This window comes from Acomys russatus, chromosome 22, assembly GCF_903995435.1.
Source record: "Acomys russatus chromosome 22, mAcoRus1.1, whole genome shotgun sequence".
NCBI lineage: Eukaryota > Metazoa > Chordata > Mammalia > Rodentia > Muridae > Acomys > Acomys russatus.
Window position 1 is genome coordinate 1,982,468 of NC_067158.1, and position 27,635 is coordinate 2,010,102.

The window sequence follows — 27,635 nt, forward strand, 5'->3', positions numbered from 1 at the left end:
GCTGGGGCGAGGATCAGTGGTGAGAGGCAAAGGCTTCCATGGGGACTGAGTGCAAGTGTTGACATTGTATGCAGAAAGTGTCCGCCATATCTCCCCCCACAGATGCTTATGGCCTTCCCCACAGAGACTGCTTGTACCCAGATTAGCTAAACCTGCCTCCTTTATCCTGCTGTGTACCACAAACCCTGTGCCCTTGTTTTTCTGTATGTAATAATTCTACCTCTCTTGTCAGCCCCATATAATAGACATGCTGAGCTTCTGAGGTGCTGTGGTCCCTCCAGCCAAGAGCCCAGACCTCTGACCCCAGCTCTCTACCTGTGTCTGTGTTTTTTTTCATTCCTTCATCACCTGAGTCAGGTCCATTTCTGAAATCGTACTGGGCATGGCATGTTTCCTTACTTGTAAATCAAGGCTTTTCTTTTTTCATAGGCTTGAGCAGAAGGCCTTCTTTAGGCCACTGTTTCTAGGAGAGTTTCACTATATACATGGCTACTCTTCACAGTCATACCCATCAGCAAAGCCTAACTAGCTAAAAGAAGAAATACGTTGTTTGGATGTTATTGTTCAAGTTAAGAAGTATGTAAAAAGTCAGACTCCTTATTCTAGTTACACTAACAATTGAGCCTCTGCCCTATTGCCTACACCAAAAATCTCATTATAGCATTATTATCTGGGGGCTAGGATGTGTAGTTATATAACTCCTGCACATCTGGCTAGAAGCCACATTCAAGCATCTTCTCACTAATTGTGACTTGCGTGGGGTTGTTGAGCATGTTGATTGCAGACCTTTTTTTCCTATGTTTCTTTGGTCCTCAGTGTTGTTGAAATATTCCAATCATAGTTCTTGTATCTTCGTGGCTAAGACAGAGTTTGCTGCATTGTCTATTTCTAGAACATAAGCCCAAGTGAGCAGATTACACATGAAGCAGGCCATACCAAACATGACCATGAGTATGGCAGATGTTGGTGAGTCAGAGACCTTAGTTCAGAGAAGAGATGCTAATTAACATTTGCTGCCCCCTATTAGAACTTCCCAGGTTTTGTGTCAGAAATAGAGATTTAAACACAACCCCTCTTCTGGTCTCTCCATGTGTGTTATATTCATGTTTATGCATTTGTTGGCCAGGGGACAACTCCATTTTGCTCCTCAGGTGTCATCTATCTTTCGGGAGATATGGCTTCTCACTGGACTAGGATTCACCCACTAGGCTAGGCCAGCTGGTCCCAGGGGTCTGCCTGGACCTGCCTCCTTATTGTTGGAGTTGGAAGCACATACTGTTGCCCCTTGATAGCTATGTGGGTTGTGAGAACCATACTCATATCCTCACGCTTTCGAGACAAGTGTCTCCCTCCCAGTCCCTCAAACCAAATGGAGCTCAGTATCTGAGGATGATCACTCATGCAACGCCTCTCTCTTCTGTAGCCTGGCATTTTATAGTCAAGCATTAGATAATCTGGGGTCCAATCACATCCGTTTCACTCACTCGTAGAGGGACCCTGGCAAGAGCTTAGCTGCTTACCTATAAAGTGGAGCTTATGGAGCAGCTACAGGAGTTTGAAGAATAACCAAATGAGTTAAAGCACTTAGAATAAGGCCTGGATGCAGTAGGCGCAGCTGAAATGTTTAATTCCATCACAATCTCCTCATGTTCTCTTACCAAGGGACCACACCCCTCTTCCTGTGAGGTCTGGGAAGAGAGAAGGAAGAAAAGGGGACGCCTCCTTGCTTTATCAAGTACTGACCACATGTCCAGAACCCCAGGTACCATTTGCTCATTTAATCCTCATGCAGACTCCCCAGGACAGTTGCTGTACACATTACACAGGAGAACAGACCTATAGGAATTTGTTCATGGTAGAGTTGGGACTTACATTTAAACAGATCGTATTCCAGATTCATTCTTTTGTTAGAAAGCCAGCCTTTCTTGAAACTGGGAAGAGCTATTTTGTAGTTTTCTTCTTCTTCTTTAAAACTTGATATCTGCTGGGAACTCTTCCACAGGTCTTTTGTTGGAAGTTGGCTTCTAAGTTAATCCACTTAGGTCCAAGTCACGAGGGAGAACTCACTCAGGCTCCAAAGGGGATCTTGCCTGTATCCAAAGCTCTTCTTACACATAATTTACCAGCTCAGGTGCTTTCAGTGGGATGAGCAGAGAGGAAGGGAAGCTCTGGACAGGACGTGTGATGATAGGTTTACATCTGCTTTGATTAGCACTCTTCCTGCTCCCAAGGTGTTAAAACCTTCCTTTATTTCTGAAAGTGGCCCAAGGAATGCAGTCCGAGTGGGTAGGATGAGCATGGGGGTAAGCAGATGGGAGGAGGGCAAGAATGGTGATGGCACATAGGTCTGCAGAAATCAACAGAGGAGGGAGCAGGAAAGGCAATGGCTAGGGGAAAGCTCTTAGTCACATTCACAAAGTTCACCTTTGGCAAAGAGGAACATCCCAAAGAAGGACCGAAAAAAACCAAACCAAGAGCAACACACCCACGGGACAGTTCCTGTGTGCAACAGTTCCTTTGGACTGGCCCGCCATTCATTAGGTTTTCCCGAAAACAGCTTTCACTTTGGGTTGCGGAATGGAAAGTTTACATCAAATAAGGTGTGTGTGTGTGTGTCCTCATGTTGTATGTATGTGTGTATGGAGGCCAGTGGACAGACTCAGGTATTGGTCCTAAAACACAATTTGCCATGTTCTCTTGTGTTTGTTTGTTTAGACACAGTCTGGCTTCTCTTTGGTCTGAAGCTCACCAGGTATACTAAACTGAGCAATGAGCTCGGGGATCTGTCTGCCTTTCTCCTACTCTCCCTGCACTAGGATTATAAAGTATACCACCACACACAACAGTAGGGTTTTTTTTTTTTTTTTTTTTTTACAATTTATTTTTAAATACGTTGAGAATTTGATACTATGTCCCTTCAGCATATTCACACCCCTTCTCTCATTTTCTCTAAGACACACCTCCATCTCTGTTCCCCAACTTCATGGGTCTTAGTTAGAGTTTTATTGCTGTGCAGAGATACCATGAGCAGAGCAAGTCTTATAAAGGAAAACCTTTAATTGGGGCTGCCATACAGTTCAGAGATTTAGTCCATTATCGTCATGGCAGAACGCAAGGCAGCATTCAGGCAGATGTGGTGCTGGAGAGGAAACCAAGAATTCTACGTCTGGATCTGCAGGCAGCAGGAGGAGCATAGCCGACCTCAAAGCCCGCCCCTTTCAGTGATGCACTTCCTCCAACAAGGCCACACCTCCTAATAATGCCACTCCCTATGGGCCTAGAATTCAAACACATGAGGCTACGGGCCATTCCTATTCAAACCACATTGTGTTCCTCTCCTGTTTCAAAAGGGAGTTTTGGGACCTGTATCAGCTCAGGGTGACTACAGGGGACTAGACAAGATGCAAAAACTACTGACCTTCTTCCTTGGGAGCCATGGCTGAGCATCCTGATGAACACAGAACAGCGTGTTTTAGTTGACTTCATCCAGCACTCAGCACAGACTGAAGGAGCTAGAGCCGGTTACTCGCTGGTTCTGTTTTCCTGTCTGTGGAAAGGGAAGGATCTTGACACTTACCGCATCTCGGGGTGATGGCTCAATGAGCTTTGCTATATGTGTGCTTTTATTTGGTTACAGTTTGGTGTTTGTTTCTCTTTGGTGGGGGCATAACTTTATTTTGTTTTCCTCGGTTTTATTTTATTTTTTTGGTTTTGCTATTGTATTAAAATCTTGTTTGTTTTCTGAAAAAGAACTTAACACTGGGTGGGTAGGGAGGAGCAGAGGATCTGGATGGACTTTGGGGAGGGAAAGAATATGATCAAAATACTATTAAATTTAAAAACCATTTTCAATAATAAAAACAACAAAAATAGCATTGGGTTTGTGAAAGTATGATGGTTTCACCGTTCTGTCTGAAGAATCAAATGTGTTGGTTACTTCTCCCACATTTGGGATGTGTTTCACGTTGTTACTTTGATGTGTGCTTTTATTCTAAACTATTTTAGATGCATTTCAAATCATCTTTGTCTTATTTTTTAGTTGCAATTTCAGATCTCTGATTGTATTATGCCTTTTGCTTTATTATTGATGCTTCTTGATTGCCAGATATTCTGTTTTTTTATGAAGGAAGATTTTTAATTTCTTTTCAGTTTCTTTGTCTCTGAATCTCATGTAAATACTGCTACCACTTTCTAAACATTTATATAGTTTATTCTTATATTAAACTTATTCATTATTGCAAAAAAGAGCAGATAGCCATGCTTGCATTGGAAATAATATTTTAAATAGTGATTGACTAATGCTTGAGGTATCACTATACCTGATTTCAAGTTATACTGCAGAGTTATAATAACAAAACCAGAGTGATGCTGACATGTAAGTCATTCATGAAGTAAAATTCAGAACCCAAATATTAACCAGACAGCTGGTCACCTGATGTTTTTTTTTTTTTACAAAGATGCCAAAAATATATCTTGTGGAAATGATCATCTCTTCAATAAATTGTGCTGGGAAAACTAGACATCCATATGAGGAATAATGAAACTGGACTTTTATCTTGCATTGTGGTGGTTTGAGTGAAACCGGCCCACATAGGTTTATGGGGAGTGAGTACCGGCAGGTGTGGCCTTGCTGGAAGTGAGTCAAAGGGGATAGGCTTTGAGGTTGCAGATGCCCAAGCCAGGCCCAATATCGCTTTCTCTTCCTGTTGACTCCTGACCTGGATGTAGAACTCTCAGCTCCTTCTCCAGCACCATGTCTGCCTGCGTGCTGCCATGCTTCCCGCCATGATGATAATGGACTAAACCTTTGAACCCATAAGCCAGCCCTAATTAAGTGTTTTCCTTTAAAAGAGTTGCAGTTGCTATGGTGTGTCTTTAGCTCAAAATGAATCAAAGATCCTAGCTTAAGTCATGAAGCTCTGAAACCATAACACGAGCTTCATGAAGTAGGTATGGGTAAGAACCTCCTGAATAGAATGCCAGAAACTCAGCAAAGAAAACCAGCAATTAATCCATGAGACCTCATGAAAATAAAGTCTGTACAGCATAGGAAACAGTGCAGTGAAGAAACAGCTTATTGAATGGAATAAAGAGCTTTGCTAGCTACAAATCTGATAGAGTATTAATATCTAGCATATGCAGAGAATTCAGGAAATAAACAAGAAATAAACACAACTAAACAAAAAATAAATTATCAAATGAACAGTTAATTCTCAAAAGATGAATCACAATTTGTCAACAGAAAAAAATGTCCAAAAATCTCAGCAGCCATCTGAGAAATATAAAGTAAAAATACATTGAAATTCCATGACACCCAGTCTGAATGGTAACCATTAAGAAAATAAATAGCAACAGCTACTGGTGAGGATGCAGACAAAAGAGGACCTTTCTATACTGCCAATGTGACTGTGGACTGGTCAAGCCATTAAGGAAGTCAGTGTAGAGATTTTCTACAAGAAGGAAAGCAAGGAAGGAAGGAAGGAAGGAAAGAAAGAAAGAAAATTTAAAAAACCAACAACCAAGTCATACCACTTCTGAGAATTTATCCAAAGGACGCCAAGTCAGCATATCTCAAATTCTTGTATACTGCTTACTGCAGAACTACTCACAGCTGAGGAATAGATAAGGAAATTCTGGTATATGAGCACAGTGGAATTTTTCAACCACAAAGAAGAAAATTATATCATTTACAGGAAAATAGACACAACTGGGAACAATCATTAGGTGAATTGAGTTAGGTTCAGAAAGACAAATGTTTTATCTCATTTAGGGTTCCTTGATTTTATATAGATGCATGAAATCATATATGTATATATCCCATGAAAGCAGAAGCAAAACTTTCTAGAAAAACAAGGGAGAAATATAGCAGAAAGGGGAGAGTGGACAGGTGTGAGGAAATGTGTTTACTGTACAATATACACATGTTTGAAATCTTTTTTCTAAGACTGAGATATGTGTCCCAGCCACTATCCCCCAATTCAAGCTGCGTGATTATGATTAGAGATGAGACTTTTGAGAGATATTTACGTCTTGTGGTTTAAATGTGATATGACACCTATAGGCTTGTATATTTAAAATGTTGGTCCCCAGATGGTGCCACTGTTATGGAAGGTGTAGAACCTTTAGGAGGTGGGGTATTGCTTTAGAGAGTAAAGCACTGGGCTGAGCCATGGGTCTGGCAGGCCACCACCAATAGCTTTGGGCACTGTCTCTCCCTATCTGACAGATTGCATTCTTAACTGTAGGCCAAGATAAAGCCTCCTCCCTTCAGGTACTTCTTGTCAGGTATTTGACGATAGTAAGGAGAAAAGTGATGCGCACCGAAAGTTGGTTCTGGAGTAGGACTGTACTATGATAAACCCAAATTTAGGGTTTAGAAACAAGCTTGCAGGAAGAAAATGGAAATATTTAAAAATTTTGGCTACAAAAATTCTAACATTTCTATAAGCAGAGCTTAACAGGCCTTTCTGATGGTGGCTTAGAAGGCTAAAATACTGGCAAAACTGTGGAGTGTGGAGATCCAGCTTATGAGGTTTCAGGGGTGAGCATGGACTCTTCTGGCAGTTGGGCTAGAGGCCACTCATGTTTGCTTCCTGGCAAAAGAAGCCGACTGCATTTTGGCTATGTCCTTAGAGATTCAATATAGCTGAATTTGACAGTAATAAGCTGATTTGTGGGGTAAATTTCAAGGTTGGATTGTACTTAGGCTGTGTCATGGTTCTTGCTGCTGCTCTGATCTAGGTCAGCAAGAGAGAGAGAGAGAGAGAGAGAGAGAGAGAGAGAGAGAGAGAGAGACAGAGAGAGAGACAGAGAGACAGAGAGAGAGACAGAGAGAGAGACAGAGAGAGAGACAGAGACAGACACACAGAGAGAGAGAGAGAGAGAGAGAGACAGACAGACAGACAGACACAGAGAGAGACAGAGAGAGAGAGAGAGAGAAATAGAAGAGAGAGAGCAATAAATGGAGCAAAAGATAAAAACGTCAAGTGTGGTAAGGAAAGAAAGAGTGAATTTCAAGCAAGGCAGATGTGAAATCAGTTGTAATTGTTAGAAATTCGAACTACTGATCCTAGGGCTGTGTACTAAAACAATAGGAAAGGTACCCTGAAGGTAAAACCACACTTACTGAAGGCTCCTTCTTGTTCAATGTGAATTCGCTTAAAAGGGATAAGCCTGAACTGAAGAGGCCACCAAAAGGATTCCATACCTAACGACCACCATCAAGGGGAGTGTTTCCTCAGAGTGAAATTAGAGATGTTCCTCCGTCTTTGCTCCAATGTGACCAGGCTACATCTCAAAAGCAGAACTTGGTAGTGTTATTTCGTGAAGGCTTTCACCAAGGTTCCTGAAAGTTGCCTAGGTTAGGCAATGTCAGAAAAGTTGCCTGAAAAGGTCATTGTGTGAAGTTATGAGGCTGAAGCCACAGCAATGGAGACCCAGAAGTCAGGACCACAGGATTTCCATCCAGAAAAGTATCAAGCATGGAGTTGCTCGTGTGGAGAGAGGCTATGTGTGTTACACAAGGGATGTATGTGCGTGTTCCTGTATACGTGCGTGCGTGCGTGCGTGCGTGCGTGCGTGCGTGTGTGTGTGTGTGTGTGTGTATGTGTGTGTGTGTGTGCTGGAGAGATAGGGCTACTCAAGCCCATTGGAGTCTGGGTGATTCCATAAAGAACCCCAGATGATATGCATGGAGCTTCAGGATTTGGTATTATTTTTCCCTGGTGGTGTTTTCCTTTTGCTGTTTAAGCCATACAGTGTATGGTAGGGCGCCCTAGAAGACGAATGTGCTGGGGATATTTTCTGACCTGTTTATTATGGGGTTAATTAGATGCTCTGTGAACAATGCTCAGAAAAGTAGGTGCTAAGGAGAATTAGAGTACTACCTAAAAAGAGCAACCACTCTGTCCTTTCAACTCCTCTGTAGAAACCCCCCTCATGTTGGCGTTAGGGACTCTCCAGATCTAATGGATGTCTACTTGTTGGACATGTATAAGAGGTAAGAAGTAAGGTTAGTAAGCCATTGCTTTTCAGCTTTGTTGTTATTGATTAATTTCTGTGTCTTTGTTATGAGTGACTGCCTTCCAAGCCAACCAACTGTCATCTCGCAGAGTTTAGTTATATTCCGTTGCAAAAGAATTATCCCATCTAGGATTATTGACTATTTGCATCCCCTCATAGTGAGACTGGAGGCTCCCAGGACCCTCACCTGGGTATCCTACTGCCCCCTACCACATGTTATGTGAAACTCTGCCTTAATTGATTGAGGGAGGTGCTAGAGTATACAGGCAGAGGGGGATTAGGGGAGATGCACATCATAGATGAAGCTACAGCACTTATCCCTGCTGAGTAAAGGCTTTTCAGGTGCAGCCTGTTGAGGAGGAGGACCCACAGCCCTGTAAGTAACCCCTCACCAATTTTCTGAAAGAGAGGCCAATAAACCCACTCCTCAGAGTGAAGTTTGAATTGTGTGTTGATTGTCATTGTAACCTTAGAAGCTGTGCCTTTACATATTTATATAATGATGAAAATGGTGAGCTTGAGAGATAGCTACGTGGCTAAGCAGTGAGCTTAAAAAAAAAAAAAAAAAAAAAAAAAAAAAAAAAGGAACAAAAGGGGTCAAACACTTCCCTCCGCTCAGTTATCCAAGAGAGTAAGCTGTCTTTAGTAGCTCATGTTCCGTGTTGTTTGTTTTCAGAGCGCCCTGGTCCGTGGGCTTTGGGCAGTATCTCCCACATGTGTTTCCCATTAGTGTGGTAACTAAAAAGTGCTCAGGTTCCATTTTCTTCTGTAATTAGCCTGGGGTGAATGTTACTAGGGAGAAAGAGGGAGAGACTCATTTATAAATTGAAAATTGAACTGGACATGTAACGCTGGGTTAAGTTGCTTAAGCTGGCTGTAGTGAAAAACTCCTCCTAGATTTGCTTTCTCACTAAAACTTCCGTGTTTGTAAGTAGATTACCCAAGACTGTATGGATCTCTAACTGCCAAGCATCTAATTTCATTAAAAAAAAATCAGCTTAAAAATGTGAATATTAACTGAAAATTTGCAAGTAGAAAGGAAAGATGAAGTTAAGTGCCTCTGGTTTTGTTATGAGAAATATTTTATCATGGTAAATAGCATTTTAGAATCACATAGGCAAGTAAATTCTCTCTCTCTCATAGGCACTTTTCTTATGAAAAGATACCATATACAGTGACTATGGAGAGAAAAGCCTGGCAGGTGCTTATACTGTTAAGCATGTATGTTAGTTAAGCATGTTAAGCATGTTAAGCATGGTTTAGCAATCTCACTCCTAGTTATTTATTCTGGAGAACAAAGACTGACAGATACAGTAAAACAGGTACACATGTGTTTGCAGCACATTTATTCATAACTAACAATAATAGAAATCTGGAGTTTTTCAGTGGGGAAAAAGACAAACGGTTTGTATAAACAATGGACAGATTGCAGTGGGAGGGAGCTGACACATGCAACAAGTCAGTGAATCCCAAAGGCATTTTGATGAGGGAAAAGTTACCTGACAAAGGCTCTAAGACCTTCTTAGAAGCAGAAGCCAAGGGGACAGAACAGATCTAAGTTTTGCCAGGGCCTAAAAGGCAGGAAGACTGAGAAGCTAAAGCAGTTGGCATGTGAGCCGATCTGACTGATCTGACTGTAGCAGTGTTTCCCTGCACGTAGGCACTTAGTAAGAGTCATAGAGCTGGATACCAAGTAGTACACTTTACTGTTAATATACACTCAATCCTTCAAAAAGACTAGCTTCAGAGGAGATAGGAAAACACATGGCTCAGGATTGTAGTGCCTCCTCCTCCTCCTCTTCCTCCTCTGCCTCCTCCTCCTCTTCCTCTTTCTCCTCTTCTTCCTCCTCCTCCTCTTCCTCCTCTTTCTCCCCCTCTCTTGTCTAGCCTATGCAGGCCTTGAACTCTTGACCCTCCTGCCTTACCTCCAAAGTTCTTGGGACTTCAGGTGTGTGGTGCCATACCAAATGTTGGCCCTGTGTGGTGGAGAACAGTGATGCATTGATCCGAATGCCTGGATAGGCAGACAATATCAGGAAGGCATTTGACTTTGGTCACTGTGCATAACGTGGAGGTGGAAGAATAAGTTTAGAATCACAAGAGTTAACAATCAATACCCATATATTTTTGGGGGCCTCTAATTCTTACTACTTATTAACTTTCTAATTGCTGCTACATTTCAAAGTTAAGCCGCATCTGGATTGTGAGCCTGAGATGCCTGAGAGGGGAAGTGGTTAGGTCAAAGTGGGAGTTCACCTTCCTTGTACTGCACATCAGCTCTTCTGGGCCTACCATCTGAAACCAATTTGTTGTACGTAATTTATTCCATAAAGTTACTGGAATAAACAGTACATGCAAAGCTCCTTAGATGTGAATTCAGCAGGGACTTGCTGGCTGCATGTGATTTCAACTCTCAGCACTGTCAGATGCCATCCAGCACGTGGGGTGTCGTGTGGATTCTCAGAAGGGCTATTATTTATGAATTAGGATATTCATGTGATGGTTTGTTATCTGTGACAGCTGTGACATGGTCCACAGCCCCCATTCCCAAGTTGCTCTTAAGGCCAGATCAATGACTTAGTAATGGGGAACAGACATGCCCACTCTGCGTCCTTGGCTCAAACAAGCATAGTAGGATTAGGGATTGTTTGGTCAGATGTGTGACCAGTTACAACATTGTGTTCATCACTTGCCCAGAAATGAACAGTACCTCATATGGCATGCTTTCCACAATGACAGTTATTACAGAGAGTGGCTCAACTGCAGTTCTGTGATGTGGATAGATGAAGCATTTTACACAGTTCCTCAAGACTGTCTACCTTACACCTGCTGCCTGGAGCCTCATAAGGTGATGGATGACATAAAGGCATAGGACACCCCCTTCAGCGACTTCAAAAACTTCCTTGGAGTCTTTAAGACTGTCCTCAAGCTACATATTCCAAATTTATTCTAGAGAGGGAATAAGAGAGATATCCCAGGTCATTTCTAGTTTGTTTTGGTGTGTGTGTGTGTGTCTGTGTGTGTGTGTACATGTGTGAAACTCCATATTTTCACTTTGTCTTCATAGTTATATCAAAGTAGTAGACTCAGATATTTTTCTGTTGAAAGTTTAGAGCACCATGATCACTTTAAGTTAGACAGAATAAACCATTATAGAACATCTTAGAATGCTGGTCAGTTCTAGAATTATAGCTGTGTTTCTTCCAGTAACGAAAAGGCTTTCTTTTCATTCTTGGTGTCCATCAGTCTCCATGTTATTCACAAACATTTCAGAGCATTTTCTAGGTTCTGAGCACTGTTCTAGGCATGAAAAAGTAAGGAAAAAAATCACAGGATTTGTGGAGTTTGGATAGGGGGCAGGGAAGAGAACAAAAATAAAATAAAATAAATATTTCAGAACATGTGTTATGTTGGGAAGAAAATGCAACATGCAATAACAGTGATATGGGAATGAGGAGAATGCATTACTTTAGATAGCAGTTAAGGATTAAAAGAATGTTGAAGGTTCCCTGTTTAGCTCTGAACCCCACTTTTTAATTGGATTATTTGGCTTGGTGGTGCTTAATTTCTTGAGTTCTTTATATATTTTGGATATTAGCCATTTGTCAGATGTCGGGTTGGTGAAGATCTTTTCCCAGTCTGTAGGTTGTCGCTTTGTACTGTTGACAGTGTCTTCTGCCTTACGGAAGCTTCTCAGCTTCATGAGGTCCCATTTATTAATTGTTGACCTTAGAGCCTGGGCTGTTGGTGTTCTGTTCAGTAAGTTGTCTCCTGTGCCAATGTTTTCCAGGCTCTTCCTTATTTTTTCTTCTAACAAATTTAGTGTCTCTGGTTTTATATTGAGGTTTTTAAACGACTTGGACTTGAGTTTTGTGCATGGTGATGAATATAGATCTATTTGCATTTTTCTATATGTAGACATCCAGTTAGACCAGCACCATTTGTTGAAGATGCTATCATTTTTCCATTGAATAGATTTGGCTTCTTTGTCAAAAATCAAGTGTCCATATGTGTGTGGATTTATTTCTGGGTCTTCAATTCCATTGATCAACCAGCCTATTTCTATGTCTGTACCATGCTGTTTTAATTACTGTTGCTCTATAGTATAGCTTTAGATCAGGGATGGAGACTCCTCCAGAGGATTTTTTATTGTACAGGATTGTTTTAGCTATTCTGTTTTTTTTTTTCTGCTTTTCCATATGAAGTTGAGAATTGTTCTTTCCAGGTCTTTAAAAAATTGTATAGGTATTTTGACAGGGATTGCATTGAATCTGTAAGCTAAACAGGGAATTCTCATCAGTGGAATATTGAATGGCCAAAAAACACTTAAAGAAATACTCTATGCCCTTAGTTATGAAGAAATGCAAATCAAACGACTCTTCCATTTTACACCCATCAGAATGGCTAAGATAAAAAAAACTCAAGTGATAACACATGCTGGTGTGGATGTGGAGAAAGGGGAACATTCCTTCATTGCTGGTGGGAGTGCAAACTTGTTCAACCACTTTGGAAATCAATCTGGTGTTTTCTCAGAAAACTGGGAATAGGGCTACCTCAAGACCCAGCTATTCCACTTCTTGGAATATACCTGAAAGATGCTCCACCACACAACAAGGACATTTGCCCAACTGTGTTCAAAGCAGGCTTATTTGTAATAGCCAGAATCTGGAAACAATCTAGATCTTCCCCCAGGTAAGAATGGATAAAGAAACTGTTGTACATTTACACTGTGGAATACTACTCAGCTATTAAAAACAAGGAAATCTTGAAATTTGCAGGCAAATGGATAGAACTAGAAACAATCATCCTGAGTGAGTTAACCAAGACCCAGAAAGATACACATGGTTTATCCTCACTTATAATTGGATACTAGCCCATCATGGATGTCTTCTGAGAGTCGTCATTCAATGGTGGATTGGGACAGATGCTGAGACTTGCTATTGGGATTCCAGGTGAAAGAGATATGGGAGAATGGGGAAATAGGAGGATCCAGTGGGTCCTGAAACCCTACAATAAGACCATCAAGGCCATGGCATCTTGACCCAGGGGAATACACAAACTGCTGTATCAACCAAGGACAACGTATGCAGTAAACCCAGACCCCCTATTCAGATCTAGCCAATGGACAGTGCATTCTCCACAGTTGTTTGGAGAGTGGGGACTGACTCTGACATGAACTCTGGTTTCCCCTGTTTGACCACTTCCCCTAGGTGGGGAGGCCTGGTGACACTCAAAGGAAGGGGAAGCAGAGCACCCAGATGATATCTGATAGGCTGTGATCATATGGTGGGGGAAGAGGTCCCATTCTGGTATAGGCCTAGGGGATGGGAAAGGGTGAAATAGGAAGGGAGGGGGAAAGGGAAGATACAAGTGAGGGAACAACAATTGAGATGTAATCTGAATAAATTATTTAAATTTAAAAAATACAAAAAAAAAAAAAAAAAAAAAAAAGGAATGTTGAGGGACACATTTTTTAGCTTACTCCTTTCTGTCCATTGATGTGACTAAGGAAGCATCGCTGAAGGCTTCTATCACCCTGCCATCTTGTCTAAGTCAGAGTCTCCCACAGAGCTGGAACAGCTGCTGAAGCACTTCACCTGAGGGCTGAGCTTCAAAACAACCAAGGAGAGTCTGAGGAGTCATTTTGAGCCATGAGGGGGACACTTACCGACAGTGTGGTAATGAAAGATCCAAACACCAAGAGATCCAGTGTCATACGCCACTGTGGAGGAAGTGGATGCCACATGAAAGCAAGAGTGCACAAGGTGAATGGAAGAGTTGTGGGACCCAAGAGAACTATATCAAGAGAAGATTCTCAGAGACCAGGTGCCCACTTAACTGTGAAGGAGATTTTTGTTGATGGTATTAAAGAAAACACTGAAGAACATCACCTACGAGATTATTTTGAGCAGTATGGGAAAATTGAAGTGATCGAAATCATGATTTACAGAGGTGGTAGGTATCAGTGGGGCTTTGCTTTGTCACCTCTGATGACTGTGACTCTGGATAAGAGTATTCTTTTATTCAAAAATGTCATACTGTGAATGGCCACAACTGTGAAATAAGAAAAGCCCTGTCAAAGCAAGAGATGGCTAGTGCTTAGTCCAGCCAGAGAGGTCAAAGTGGTTCAGTAAACTTTGGTGATGGTTGTGAGGTGGTTTTGGTGGCAATGACAAATTTGGATGTGGTGGCTTTGATGGCAGCCATGGTGGTTGTGGCTATGGTAGCAGTAGGGATGGTTGTAATGGATTTGGTAGTGATGGAAGTGATTTTGGAGGTGGTAGAAGCTACATTATTTTGACCGTTACAATAATCAGTCTAGTGGACTGAACTATTTCTCCAGCTTCTAATTATTTTTATTTTTACTTTCATTTATTTTTGTACTGCAAGAGATGAATGACCCCAGAGCCTTGTACATGATAAGCAGGCTTTTTCACTGAGGTATATAACTCCATGCTTCCGTGAATATTATAAAAAGAGAATCCCAGTTAGTAATTACTGGAGAATAAAATCACAGCTGATTTGAAAAAAAAAAAACAAAAACAAAAACAAACAAACAAACAAACAAACAAACAAAACAATAATCAGTCTACAAAGTTTGGATGCATAAAGGGAGGAAACTTTGTAGGCAGGAGCTCTGGCCCTGATGGTGGCAGAGGCCAGGACTTTGCTAAACCACAGAACCAAGGTAGCTATGGTGGCTCCATCAGCAGCAGGAGCTATGGCAGTGGCAGGAGGTTCTACTTAATGCCAGGAAACAAAGCTTAGCAGGAGAGAGGAGCCAGAGAAGTAAAAGAGAAGTAGATTTATGAACTCAGCCAAGCACAGTGGTGGCAGGGCCTAGCTGCTACAAAGAAGACATCCATTTAGACAATCCTCATATGTATAGGCATAAAAATTCCAGGACTGTATATGTGACCAATCGTATAACATGTTATTTTAGTGTCTGTTCTATGGAAAGTGTAAAGCATTCCAACAAAGGGTTTTACTGTAGACCTTTTTCACCCATGGTGTTGATTGCTAAATATAATTAATAGTTTGATCAGACAAGGAATAAATGTATCCTATTTTTTTTACTGTTGAAGAAGGTGACTTTAGCTGAGCTACAGGTGGGAAACCAGATTCACAAATCCTGAGGGAAGAGACCCATAGCAGTTTACCCACTAGGCATTACTAGCTCCTCCCACTTTGAAGGATAGAAATAGGAATGGTCTTTCTCACTGTTTCTGTCCTTAAAACCTTGGAAAAGACAAGTCTGGCATCCCTAAAGACAGAGCTGCTTCTACTGACGATGTCATTGTTCTGTGATGGGGCTGTAGCTTTGCTCTTGTTTCTGGCACTGGCTGGAATCCAGAAGGCCAGAGGGGAGAGGGCTACAGTGGTCTTCTTGTCTGCAAATCCTGCGAGCTGAGCTTCCGCTGCGGCTTCTTCCCTTGACTGAAAGGCTTCCTGGTTTTCCTTGAGGTTACCACCCCGTTAGCTCTTTTTTTACCCTGGGACTAGGTGTTGCTGCTTAGTTAGAAGATCTGGTTCCTTTCACTTTCCTGTGTTCCTTAACCCTGCCTTCATTTCTACAATGTCTCTTTGATTATATTTTAGTGTGTGTCATCAGGTTCTTTTTGGAATCTTGACTAGTACAGGGAGGAATCAGTATGGTATAAATTGATCAGGGTAGATAGTCTTTAACAAGTCTGCTGATCTAGATGGTAAACAGACTCTATTCTACTAAAAGTTATAGGGAAGTTTAGGATGTACACCAGGAAAATATCATAACCTCCAAGTCTTCTTTTAAAAAGATTATTATGGTTCCCTAGAGAGAATACAGATTTGAGGAACACAAAAACAAAGAGAATAAATATTATACTTATTTGAATATTTATTCTATTCAAGATACTGTTTTGGACACCTTTATACATGCATATTTGATACTCTTCATTGCCATCTTATGAGTCTATTATTTCCATTTTCAGATGAGAAAAACTGAGAAATAAAATCAAGCCGCTTCCCAATGACATTCATTTTGGAGCTTAGATAGGTTTCTGTTGCGCTTGTCTGATCCTGTTAGGTCTTGCCACCATGTTGCACTGTGGTTGTATTGAAAAGGCCATCCCACACCTTATCATCCACTTGATGATGGAAAATGTAAGGCCAATGGCACCATGCGCATGTGCCTAACCACACTACTTCTTCTGCTATGAAGTTACTTCCTTGGCCTCAGGCAATGCTGCATGGGCGACTATAATTAATGATGGCTAAAGAATTCTCTAAGTCCATGGGTGATAGTTTTGACAGAAGGAGGGCATTCCGGACAGGAAGATTTATATCCAGAGTATATGTTGTAGTTAAAAACCCATAGCTTCAAGCTGGGCATAGAAGCACATGCCTTTAATCGCAACACTGAGGAGGCAGAGGCAGGTGGATCGCTGTGAGTTCGAGGTCAGCTTGGTCTACAAAGAGAGTTTAGGACAGCTAAGGCTACACAGAGAAACTCTGTCTCAAAACACGAACCCCCCAAAACAAAAACCAAAAACAAAAGTATCCCTGAAACCAAAACAAAACAAAAAACCAATACAAACAAAACAAAACAACAGCAAAACTACAGCTCCTTTCATGTTGAAAGAGTTCCCATGTAGTCAGCCAGCCACCAACTGGACGGCTGAGCACTGAAGAAGTGGCATGGCTCTGAGGACTCAGTGTAGCTCTCTGCTGTTGGCTGACTGGAAACCCAGCAGTGCTGACAAGTAGGTCAGCCTTGTTGAGTGTAAGACCATGTTATGGCAAGAATAACCTCCATTCCACCACCAGTGGCTCTTTGTATATGAACCCATCAGACAATGAGAGAGGGGTGGCCGGGGGACAAGACTGATGGTACTTAGAAACAGCCAGTATTATCTACTTGCTTATTCAGTCACCTGTCAGTTCATTCTTTTGTGTATATTCTCATAGGAACACATGTTTTCACCACTTTTTTGTTTTGCCTGAAGAAGTATATCCTCATGTTTCTCTTTAAATTCATTTAAAGGGACTGGGGATTTAGCTCAAACCCCTTGGTTTGGTCCTCAGCTCTGAGAGAGAGAGAGAGAGAGAGAGAGAGAGAGAGAGAGAGAGAGAGAGAGAGAGAGAGAGAGAGAGAGAGAGAGAGAGAGAGAGAGAGAGAGAGAGAGAGAGAGAGAGAGAGAGAGAGAGAGAATGCATGCCACTGCACAACAATAGAGGCCAGAGGACTAATTATGGGAGTCTCTCCTTCCACCATGGGATCCGGGAATTAAATTTAGGTGATCATGTTTGTTGTGTCAAATATTTTTATCTTTTGAGACATTGCACCATCCACTCCTCATAGTTCTTTTCCAAATTATTTATGTTTTACTTTGATTTGTGGTGTAGGTGTGTGTGTGTGTGTGCAGGTGTGTGTGTGTGTGTGTGCGTGCCCATGTGTGTGTGTATGTGCGTGCACGCACATGTGTGAGGGTGCCTTTGGAGACCAGAGGAAGATATTGTATGCTCTGGAGCTGAAGTTTATAGACGATCGTGAGTCAGTCCACTGGGTGCTGAGGACTGAACTGGGGTCCTGTGGAAGAGCTGACAATTCTTTTAACCTCTGAGTTATTTCTCCAGGCTTCAATAATTTCTCAGTCCTGTATATTCAGGCAACCATTAGTTAGTCACAGCCAATAACTGGCACACAATTATGCATCTTCTCATTTCTCCATCCAAGCAAAGTGCATAGCAAGTGAGTGCACTGCTTAAAGATCTGCCCATGGGGGAGATTGCCTTTCATCATTTCCCCTCAAGAGTGTCCCACAATGGGCACTTGAGTACATGAGCAGGAGTAGCACTCCTAAGTGAGGGGTATATGCCCCTCCCCTAAGCCCAAAGAGGCTCACTAGGCATTGTGTCTCTTTCTTGAATATAGCATGGACCAGATGTTTTTAGCATAAATTCCATCTTAGAAAGGATGTCTTCAAACACTCCAATGACATTGAGTTCCTAGAAATTTCCCTGAGTGGAACCTTGGGAATTTTCATTGCATTAGCTTTCTACTTGCTGAACTATACATGTCTTAGCAAAGAGCATACAATGGTTGCTGCTCATCATTCCCTAGGTCCAATGATCATCATATTATCAACATAATGGTTGAGTATGCTATCCATGGAAGGGATATGGGAGCACAATCTTTCCCTACAAGATTATAACGAAAGGGTTGATACACCTCTGAGATATGATGGTGAAGGCAGAGTGACAACCTGGCCACATCAGAGCAACTGCTCCTGGCAGACTCTACCAGCAAGTATCTGGAGAAAATAATTTGGAAGAGCAGTAAATATATATATATAATATATATAATATAGATATATATATATATAGATATGTACACACACACACACACACACACATATATATTATTATATACATATATATACATATAATATATATATATATATATATATATATATATATATATATATATATATTATATTACATGGCATCAAGAAATGCTTTAATTTGCTCAGGAATTGAAACCATATGTGGTACAGCAGTTTCAATTACAATTATTATATGGTCATGTTTATACCCTGCTGTCACCCTCCAAGATCTGTCTACTAACATATGCTGCAATGTGTCTAGCATGTGTGCAGCATAGGTGTAGTTATGGGACAAGTGTCTACAAAGCTGCATACTTACTTGCATATGATAGCCTTTGACTCACATTAAAAACATACTACTTTCAAGATGGTTTCTCCTTTGAAAATTATTCATTCAACAGAGAATATAAGGATTTTTGTTTGTCTCCTACACAAGTTCCATTTGGAAGTGACTTTTCTGCTCACTACTTCATTAGAACATTCTGAAATAGTACTTAGAGCTAATTATCATTCAGTAAAACTTTATAAATTAGTTATTAAATGGAGAGAAAGGATTTGGTCAAACCCCCTTGACCTTTCAATTGAAAAATGCTGGAAATAAAAGTGAATTTAGACAAGTTCAAGTAGAGTTTAATTATAGTAACTACTTTTTTAGCATTTTTTCTAATAATAGCATTTCTTTTAGTGGCACTCATAGAAATGAATCTATATCCAAACAATTCCTATGCATATTTAAAACTCTATAAATCTAGAAGTTTATACCAAGCAAAGAAAGAAATGGACTCACTTTTCTTTTAAGAAATAAAAGTGATGAGTAACTTTTAAATTGTTTTATTTAGTACTAAATTCTTCCAGGAAGGTACAGTACATTATAGGGATACACATGACACTAGATTAATGTCTCCACTTGCAGTAACAGAGAGATAGGCTAGTGCTAGGTGTTTTAGCATCCTTGCACTACTTCTCTTAAAGAGACCTTTTTTTCCTTAGTGTTAAGATCTCCTGTCAGGTAACCTTAGCACATCGCAGCGCGTCTAACCTGAAGTGTTTGCTGGCGGTGGTTTCGATGCTGAAGGCAATGCATCAGGAACTGATGGTGACTGAGTCTTATCCAATCAGTTCTTGATGCAGTATCTGCGACATCAAAAGCTGTAATGACTATGTTGAATACTGCTTATTTTCTGACACAGCAACTCATTCTCTTTTATTCTTCCACTGGTGGTTAGGAAAGTCATAATAAAGGCATATAATAAAACAATCCAAAGTCATACTCATGAGAAAATCCCCCAACTTATCAAGAGGAACATAAAAATTACTTAACACATTTATTTAATGACAAAATAGGTAGAGAAATAATTCTTAGCAAGGATATTAAAAAAACAGTTTTCTCAGGACACTGATTCCTGTATTGCCATGACAGTTTAAAAAACGCCAAAATCTTAAAGTGGATTTGAACAAGACAGCTCTAAGTATTTACTAGAATAAAATGCATTTTAATATATATTTATGGTGTTTCTTTCCCCCATGTTTATCGAGGACAATTTGTATATAGAACTAGTAAATAATGTATACAAGTGATGTGTTTGGACACATTTATGCACTCTGTTACAATAGACTAAGTCAAAGTGATACACATCACCATCATCTTCAAGTGTCTCTGTCATGCCATCCTGGATTCTGTCTCACTTAGAAGATGTAGCTGGAGTGTGTCAGGAAGAACAGCAGTCTCACAGGCACAAGACATGGCTCATTTACTGTTTTAATAGTGATATTTTAAATTAGTTTTGATATATCTCATCAGAAAATCTAAATCAGTACTCTAGCATTTTACCAAATACATAATGAAAGACCTTAACGTTACTTAGCAAGTCCACCATTTGGCTCGATGGGACTTTTTATCTACACAAGAGAGATAATAATCCTGGTTAGGAGACTTGCAAAGAGGCTTGAGGTGGCGCTGAGAGGTGGATGTCATAAAGCTGTGAACTTGAAGTCTACTTACTACTTTCTGCCTGGACTCTAGGTGACCAGTAAGCCTCAGAGTTAAGATTTTAGTTTATTTTTTAAACAGCATTTTTAAAATTTTACAAATAATAAAAATGTAAACAAGTTGAATATCAGTAAAGTTTTCTAAATAATTCTCTTTCTTTCCCCCTCTCTCTTCTGTCTCTCCTCCCACCCCACAATCAGATATATTCAACTGATTGACGGACACTTTTCTGGGGTTCAGCTTTTGTATCCTTCATAGGCAGTCATTAAGTGAAGCCAAAAGGATTGCAAACAGAGACATCTTAGGGATGCTACAGATCTCCTTGCTGGAGAAGGAATCTCAGAACAAGGACTAAAAGCCAACTTTTAATGATGCTCCCTGACCCCTCGGTAACACTTTGGATCAGAGGCTAGGGAATTACTCAACAGTCTAACAGTAGCTGGGTATCAGTTGTCATTGTGCCCTTTGTGCTCTGAGGTGAATGTGATTAGTAAATAAAGATGTGTGGAGAGCAGAGTCCCTCTGGGTTTGGGTGGTGTGAATATGCTGTGTGATTTTTCCCTGGGAGGTGTCTCATCAAAAATAATGAGACAGGAACATGACTTCTTGTGACACAATTCTCAGCTACTGGAATGCCCAGTACAAGATACAGCACTTTTTAAAAGCTGTGAACACTGCACTGGTGCCTGGGGTGGAAGGGCGTGGATATGTCACTGTTAATTACATGAGGAGATTAAGGTGAAAAAAAAACTGGGGCTCAGGAGGATGGGCATATAAATAAAGTTGAATCACACAAGAATTATCTAGAGGGCCTTTTAAGATGAAGATCATTATGATCTGCTCTCGAACTTTTGAGTTGGAAGACACAGAGTGGGCATAAGGACATTATAAAAAAAGTTTCCAGGTTCTATGGTCCAGGAACCATATTTTAAAACCACTACCTTAACCTAATCAGAGTCAATGTGACTTGTGGGGCCAAGTGATTGTAAATATAACTGTTGATGATTGGATGTGATGACCTAGAGGGAATGGTATGAGGATTCCTCACCTAGAGGAGTTCAAGTCTTACTAACTAGCATAGCTCAGGACATTGCACGTTGGACTTTGTGCTATTATGGAGCTCATGGAAGTATACCTTCTTCCCCTTAGTTCTACTTCACCCCACAAAAGCACAAAAGAAAGTCCGCTGGTTTGGGTGAACTCATTGTAAATATTGAGCTTGAAAACATAGCAGAGGTACACAACAAAGAGACTACCCATAGGAAACCAAGATCCTAAAATCCAGGCCCTAGACACCTTTGTAAAGACTGGAGGGCTCTACACCACCCTGAGGTGCTTCACGAAGATATAACTGAAAAAGAAGAGGAAGACTTTTTTTCTAGATTGTTCCTTGAGTTTCTCTAGAAAGATCCTCTTGATGTGTCCAATGCTACAAAACAGACATGTCATGTAACTGTAGCCTTTTCATTCTCAGACTTCAGAGTCGCCCTGCTTTCCTCCCAGACTCTTTAAATGTCAATTTCACTGTCTAGATGACCTTGTCTCATCCTTGGCTCACAGCAGCTCACCATTCATAATTACAATGGCAGTTGTTACGTGGTTTAACGTACCAGTGTACCAAGGGCAGGGATGGTAGTTCATAGCCACCCTTCCCTTCCTCATACAGAGCCTGGGACTTCGCTGGTATTCAGCATTTGCTCAATGAAAAGTGAAAAGCTGTTAAATTTTAGGAGGCGCAAGTTGAAGGTGAGGTTTCTTTTGGAAACACATGTGGGCTGAGCTTTCCACCTTCTCCAGGTCATTTTATTCAGTTTTGGTGGAGTATGAGATGTGAGTATAATAAGTTTTGAGAACAAGCATTAAATAATGCCATTAATCCCCAAAGGAGACCACAGCTACCTAGAGGTCTGGAATTCAAGAAATAAACTTGGAAGCATAGACTGGATTAGCCCATGTTGGTTGGATACCTGGTAGAGTGACTCAAGTGAGATCTAAATTATACAGGATCGAGTCTATAAGCAGGAAAGTGTTCTCTATCTCTCATTACCTCACTGACAAACAGCTCCAGCTGGCTTAAAGTGCAGTCCTGTGATGACCACTGAAGACATAACTATCGATTTATTGGTGAAAACATTGCCAAAGCAAGATAAGGACGATGTTTGCCGTGCATCCAGGAGCTGCTCACTCTCCAGTGGTGTAGTGTGAGAGAGGGCCACATCTCCAATCTGTATTTCCACAGAAAACAGACATGGCTCGCCTCTGGCTACTGTGCAGCCTTCATGAGGGGTGTTGCTAGGATGCCTCTGGCTGCTTTCACTCAGGCCATGACACACTGAACTCTGATTGGTCCAACTTAAGGCTACCTATATTCTTCAACACACCTGTTCTGAAGCAGAAGGAAAATTACATCCTTTGAAGGCAGGAAGCAGGGATCAGCTAGCTTTTCTTCAAGAATGGACTAAAAATTACTGTCAGTCTAGAGCTTACTTATAGTGCAGGGCTCCTTAGGCCACTGCCTGAGCCATCTGAGCTAAGCACTGATGTCAAGTGTTCTTGGAAGCCTTATTGGCATTCTTAGGCCAAGGATGAAATACTGTATTTTTGTTCTCAGTGATCATTACAAGGTCCCATTTTAACAAGTTAGAGTGATTCATTGTTGAGGTAGAGACCAAAGAAGCCTTTCCTGTTTATATAGATTTAATTTTCCTTTTGATTCTAGCCTCATGTAGGTACATTCAAGGGATCCAGGGGAAATGAGATCAGTATGTGACCACAGCTCAGTTGCAGAAGCCAGGGAGCAGGGAGAAACCATTACTGTCACTGTGGTGTACATGTCTAACTACAGAGGAAGATAGGAATATTTAGAGACCAATAAGAGCAAGATACGGGCTTCTGTGCTGGACACAAGTCAGTGCACAGGCAGCATCTAAAGGAATTGTCTTGGATAGCCTTTGTACAGAACACCAAATAGGCAAGGGTGGCGAGAAGCACATGACTACTGTGGACTGTAAGGGCCTCAGTGGGATAGAGGCCATGGTTAGGCAGGAACCAGGAGGCTGAAGAATGAGTAGGATACAACAGGCTATTCTGGGTAGAAAGAGAAAGTAGGTTTATTCCAACAAGTCAAGATCACAGATAGTATTCAGCATGTAAGGCCCTGGCCTGCAGAGTGTTAGTACTTTCTCCTCTGTGCCCTGATTAAGAGATAGCTATTTCCACCTTGTCTGGTGTGATGTCCACATTGTGGATGGAGAGGGAGAGACTCATGCTATGCCGTTGGTGAATGATGAGCTAGAATGGCTGAGGGATTATTCTCAGGGGCCCTAACAAGTTCTCAGGCAGTGAGCAATACAGACCCTCATTCCCGGGACCCATTGTCCTTCAACTGAGCTGAGGACTAGCTTGAATGAACCAAACCTTAAAATGTTTTGGGAGCTTTACCGAGAAAAACGCCAAATCTCTCACTTGCTTTGATGTTAATTACTTCCAGAATGCAGTTCCAGAATTATAAAACTTAAAAAAGTTTGGAATCATTGTTACTTGTTTTTTCTTTTTGTGTTTTGTTTTGTTTTGGTTTTTTGAACGAGGAGTCTCTGATTAGTCAATCTAAACAAGTCAGGGCTCTTGATTCTTGAGTCTGTTTCCTTTTTGCTCTATATTCATAAAGTTAAATTGCAAGGAAGTCAATGAAATTCACCATAAATGTGTTTCTTTAGAGTTTACAAATGACTGATGCCAAGAAAAGCCTCTTTAATTAAATTATATTACAAATATGCTACTCTTTAAATGACAGCTTCTGAATGCTTTTCAAGTCACTCACTGCAAGACCCAAAGTCCTTGTTACTTACACTTCCACCTGTCTCCTTAAGTTTCGTTTCTTGACTTCTTTTTTTTTTTTTTTCAATTCAGCTCACTAGATCCTAACTTTGTTGCTCTCAGACACAGTGATTCTTATTTCAAACTGCACATTTGAATCCCTTGGGTTGCCCTTAAATAGTGGAATGTAGACCCTAGCTCCTGACACTCTGGTCAAAGGTATATGTAGTAGATCTCTGTGTGCAGACTGTGATGCACCCCTGTTGTAGACACGCAGTAGAAATGTTAATGCTGGGGCTGGAGAGATGGCTCAGTGGCTAAGAGCACCGCCTGCTCTTCCAAAGGTCCTGAGTTCAATTTCCAGCCACCACATGGTGGTTCACAACCATCTGTAACGTAACATGATGTGATGCCCTCTTCTGGCCTGTGGGTGTGCATGAGGCAGAACACTGTATACATAATAATAAATAAATAAATCTTAAAAAGAAAAAAAGAAATGTTGATGTTTACACACAACCTGTGTCAACCATTTTGAAAAGTTATTATCCCATTGAACTGCACTTACTTTCTTTTCTTTGTGAAAATTGTCTCCATGAACAGTAATTGGAAATTGTTAAATTTTTTTTTTTGGTGGGGGAAAGGTTATTTTAACTAGTATGATTACATATTATTTGGAAATTTTAGGCACCTTACAGAAGTCTAATATCCCTGCAGATTATTAATATGAAGACTCTTTATAGCACAGGCAAGTTACATTATCACATAGAATTCAGAGTTCACTCTATTAGCCTGGAAATAAATGGTTCTACTGACTACCTTATATTTAACTTAATATGTAGCAAAAATCAATAGGCCATATTAATACATAAACATGACTTAATCAGACTTAGACACACAGATCTGTTTTTTTTTTTTTGGAGGGGGGAGGAATCCAAGAAAAACACATGCCATTCAAACATTGAAATACCACCCTTAATAACTTTTGCAGCAAAAGTTCATCAAACAAGTATAAATTTGTTTCATCTGATTGGTTTGATGTCAATGTATGAATAAGTAAGAAAGCTGGCCTTGAGTCTCACCCTTGAGAAATCAGTTTTTTCACTTCTTTTTTATTAAAGTGTATTCATTTACATAGTTGTCTATGTATATGTATGTTTGTGTTTGAGCATGAATATGCAGTTATTCATGCACATGTAATTTTGTGTGTAGAAGTCAAAGTTAAGTGTCTTTCTCATTCACTTTTTTTTTTTTTTTTTGAGATAGGCTCAGTCATTGAACTGAAGCTCACGAATTCAGCTAAGCTGGCTGGCCAAGTGAGGCCTACTGCTTTTGTCTCCACCTGCCTGAGTAATCGCCCTAGTCTCACTAGTCTCAGGGAAGGGGGTTTAATATATGTTTTGAGGCCCAACAAGGATTAGAGTTTGATAGAGGCTCAAGCATGTCATGACAACCTCAGCTTGCTCTGCAGTCCCAAATTAGTATTCATTAAGGTAGTTGAATATAAGGCACATACAGAGGAACAAGGAAGAGTGATTAAATGTGGTATTCTGGGCAGCTGAGGTCTGAGGAGGGATTTGTGGAATGCTTAGGTTGATTGCATGCAATTTGATGGACAAATATCCACAAAAGAAGAAGAAGAAGAAGAAGAAGAAGAAGAAGAAGAAGAAGAAGAAGAAAGAAGAAAGAAGAAGAAGAAGAAGAAGAAGAAGAAGAAGAAGAAAAAGAAGAAGAAGAAAGAAGAAAAAAGAAGAAGAAGAAGAAAAGAAGAAGAAGAAGGAGAAGAAGAAGAAGAAGAAGAAGAAAAAAAAGCAGCTTTCACAGAGAAAATACTTTGGGTTCAGCTTCTGAAACCCCAACCCTGCTGCTGAATTCAAATCAAAAGTACAAGACAGCAAATAACATCAAAAGTGCAACATAATAGAAGTGAATCCCAGCTAGTTTCTCTTCCAGTCACTGAAGCAGTTTAGAAAGGCTTCGAAGATTTGGAAGAAGTTGAGCACAGACAGTAAATATCGGAAGTCTGCATGAAATTCAGGTTTGAAGTTCTGACTCAGTTGCCACGATCGTCTTTGGGTCCAGGAGGTCAAGGAAATTGCTGTGTTTAGCAGAATCCCAGAGGCCACCGTGAGGGATGATTAGGGACAGCTCACAGTTGCCAGCTGAGATTAAGCCAATGCATAGCCATCCAGGTTGGATCTGCAAGAAAAATCTTGGGAGCAGAGGTGCATGACTGCTCCACTGTTCTCGGTGAAGGTGAACAAACTACTGCTGACCTAAACTTTATTTTCACAGATCTCTGGTGTAGTTATTCTTGCATCTTATATCATAAAGCATCTTTGTGTTAAGAAATGATCTCCATGATTTAATCCATATCCAAACACTACCAGGCATGAGTAGATGCTGATGGCAGCTCACCCGGCAGACATGTTAAAACAAGCTCTATTAAGAACGGCAAAGTAGAAGGATCCAGAGGGTCCTAGAAACCTACAAGAAGAACATTATGATAGGCAGATTTAGGCCCAGGGGTCCTGCTCAAACTATGGCACCAGCCAAGGACAATACAGGCCGTAAACTTCAAACCCCTACCTAGATCTAGCCAATGGACAGGACATTCTCCACAGTTGAGTGGAGAGTGGGGACTGACTTTCACACGAACTCTGGTGCCTCGTATTTGACCACGCCCCCTGGATGGGGAGACCTGGTGGCACTTAGAGGAAGGATAGCAGGCTACCAAGAAGAGATTTGATCCCTATGAGCATATACAGGGCAAGAAAGTCTCCCTCAGTAACAGTCATAGGGGAGGGGAGTAAGGGGGAAAATGGGGGCGGGGGGAGGAAGGAATGGGAGGCTACAAGGGATGGGATAACCATTGAGATGTAATACGAATAAATTAATAAAATAAAATTAAAAAAAAAGAAAAAAAAAGAATTTGGAAACGCCAAAAGCAAAAACTCTAGAATGCTCCCTCAGACAAGAGAACTAGCAACTACAAAAGTGAAAACAAAGGATGACCACACAGATGGGCAGGTATGACAAGGGACATCTGCTTTGTGGGTGGTGGTTTCTGTGTCTCCATGTTGGACTAAGCTATCTTATTATGTCTCATTGAGATTGGGCCATGAGCCACCATTCCTTCAGCTCAGTGGATGAGGCTGGTCAGTGGTAGAAATAATGATCAAAAAAGGAAGGAAGGTGATCAGCGTCACAGACTCTCCACAGTCTGTTCCAGGTAGCACAAGAGAAGAACAGTACAAATGAGACCCACTTGGAGGTTTTGACTCAGTGCTTCTGGCCGGGGGCTAAGATTTTCACTTTGGTGGGAATTCCGCCTGCCTTTCTCACTAGCGTTCTTTCAAACGAGGTGGTTTCCCCCTCCTACGCGGTGACTCCAGCCAAAACAAACTCCTCAAAGTGCCAAGAATCTGATGGTGTGTATTCTGCCC

At 41.0% G+C, this 27,635-nt stretch overlaps 1 pseudogene; it reads left to right on the plus strand.

The window, feature by feature from the left end:
• Window positions 1–941: 941 nt before the first annotated feature.
• On the plus strand, window positions 942–14,790 carry LOC127205498 (heterogeneous nuclear ribonucleoprotein A1-like; annotated as a pseudogene).
• Window positions 14,791–27,635: the final 12,845 nt, after the last annotated feature.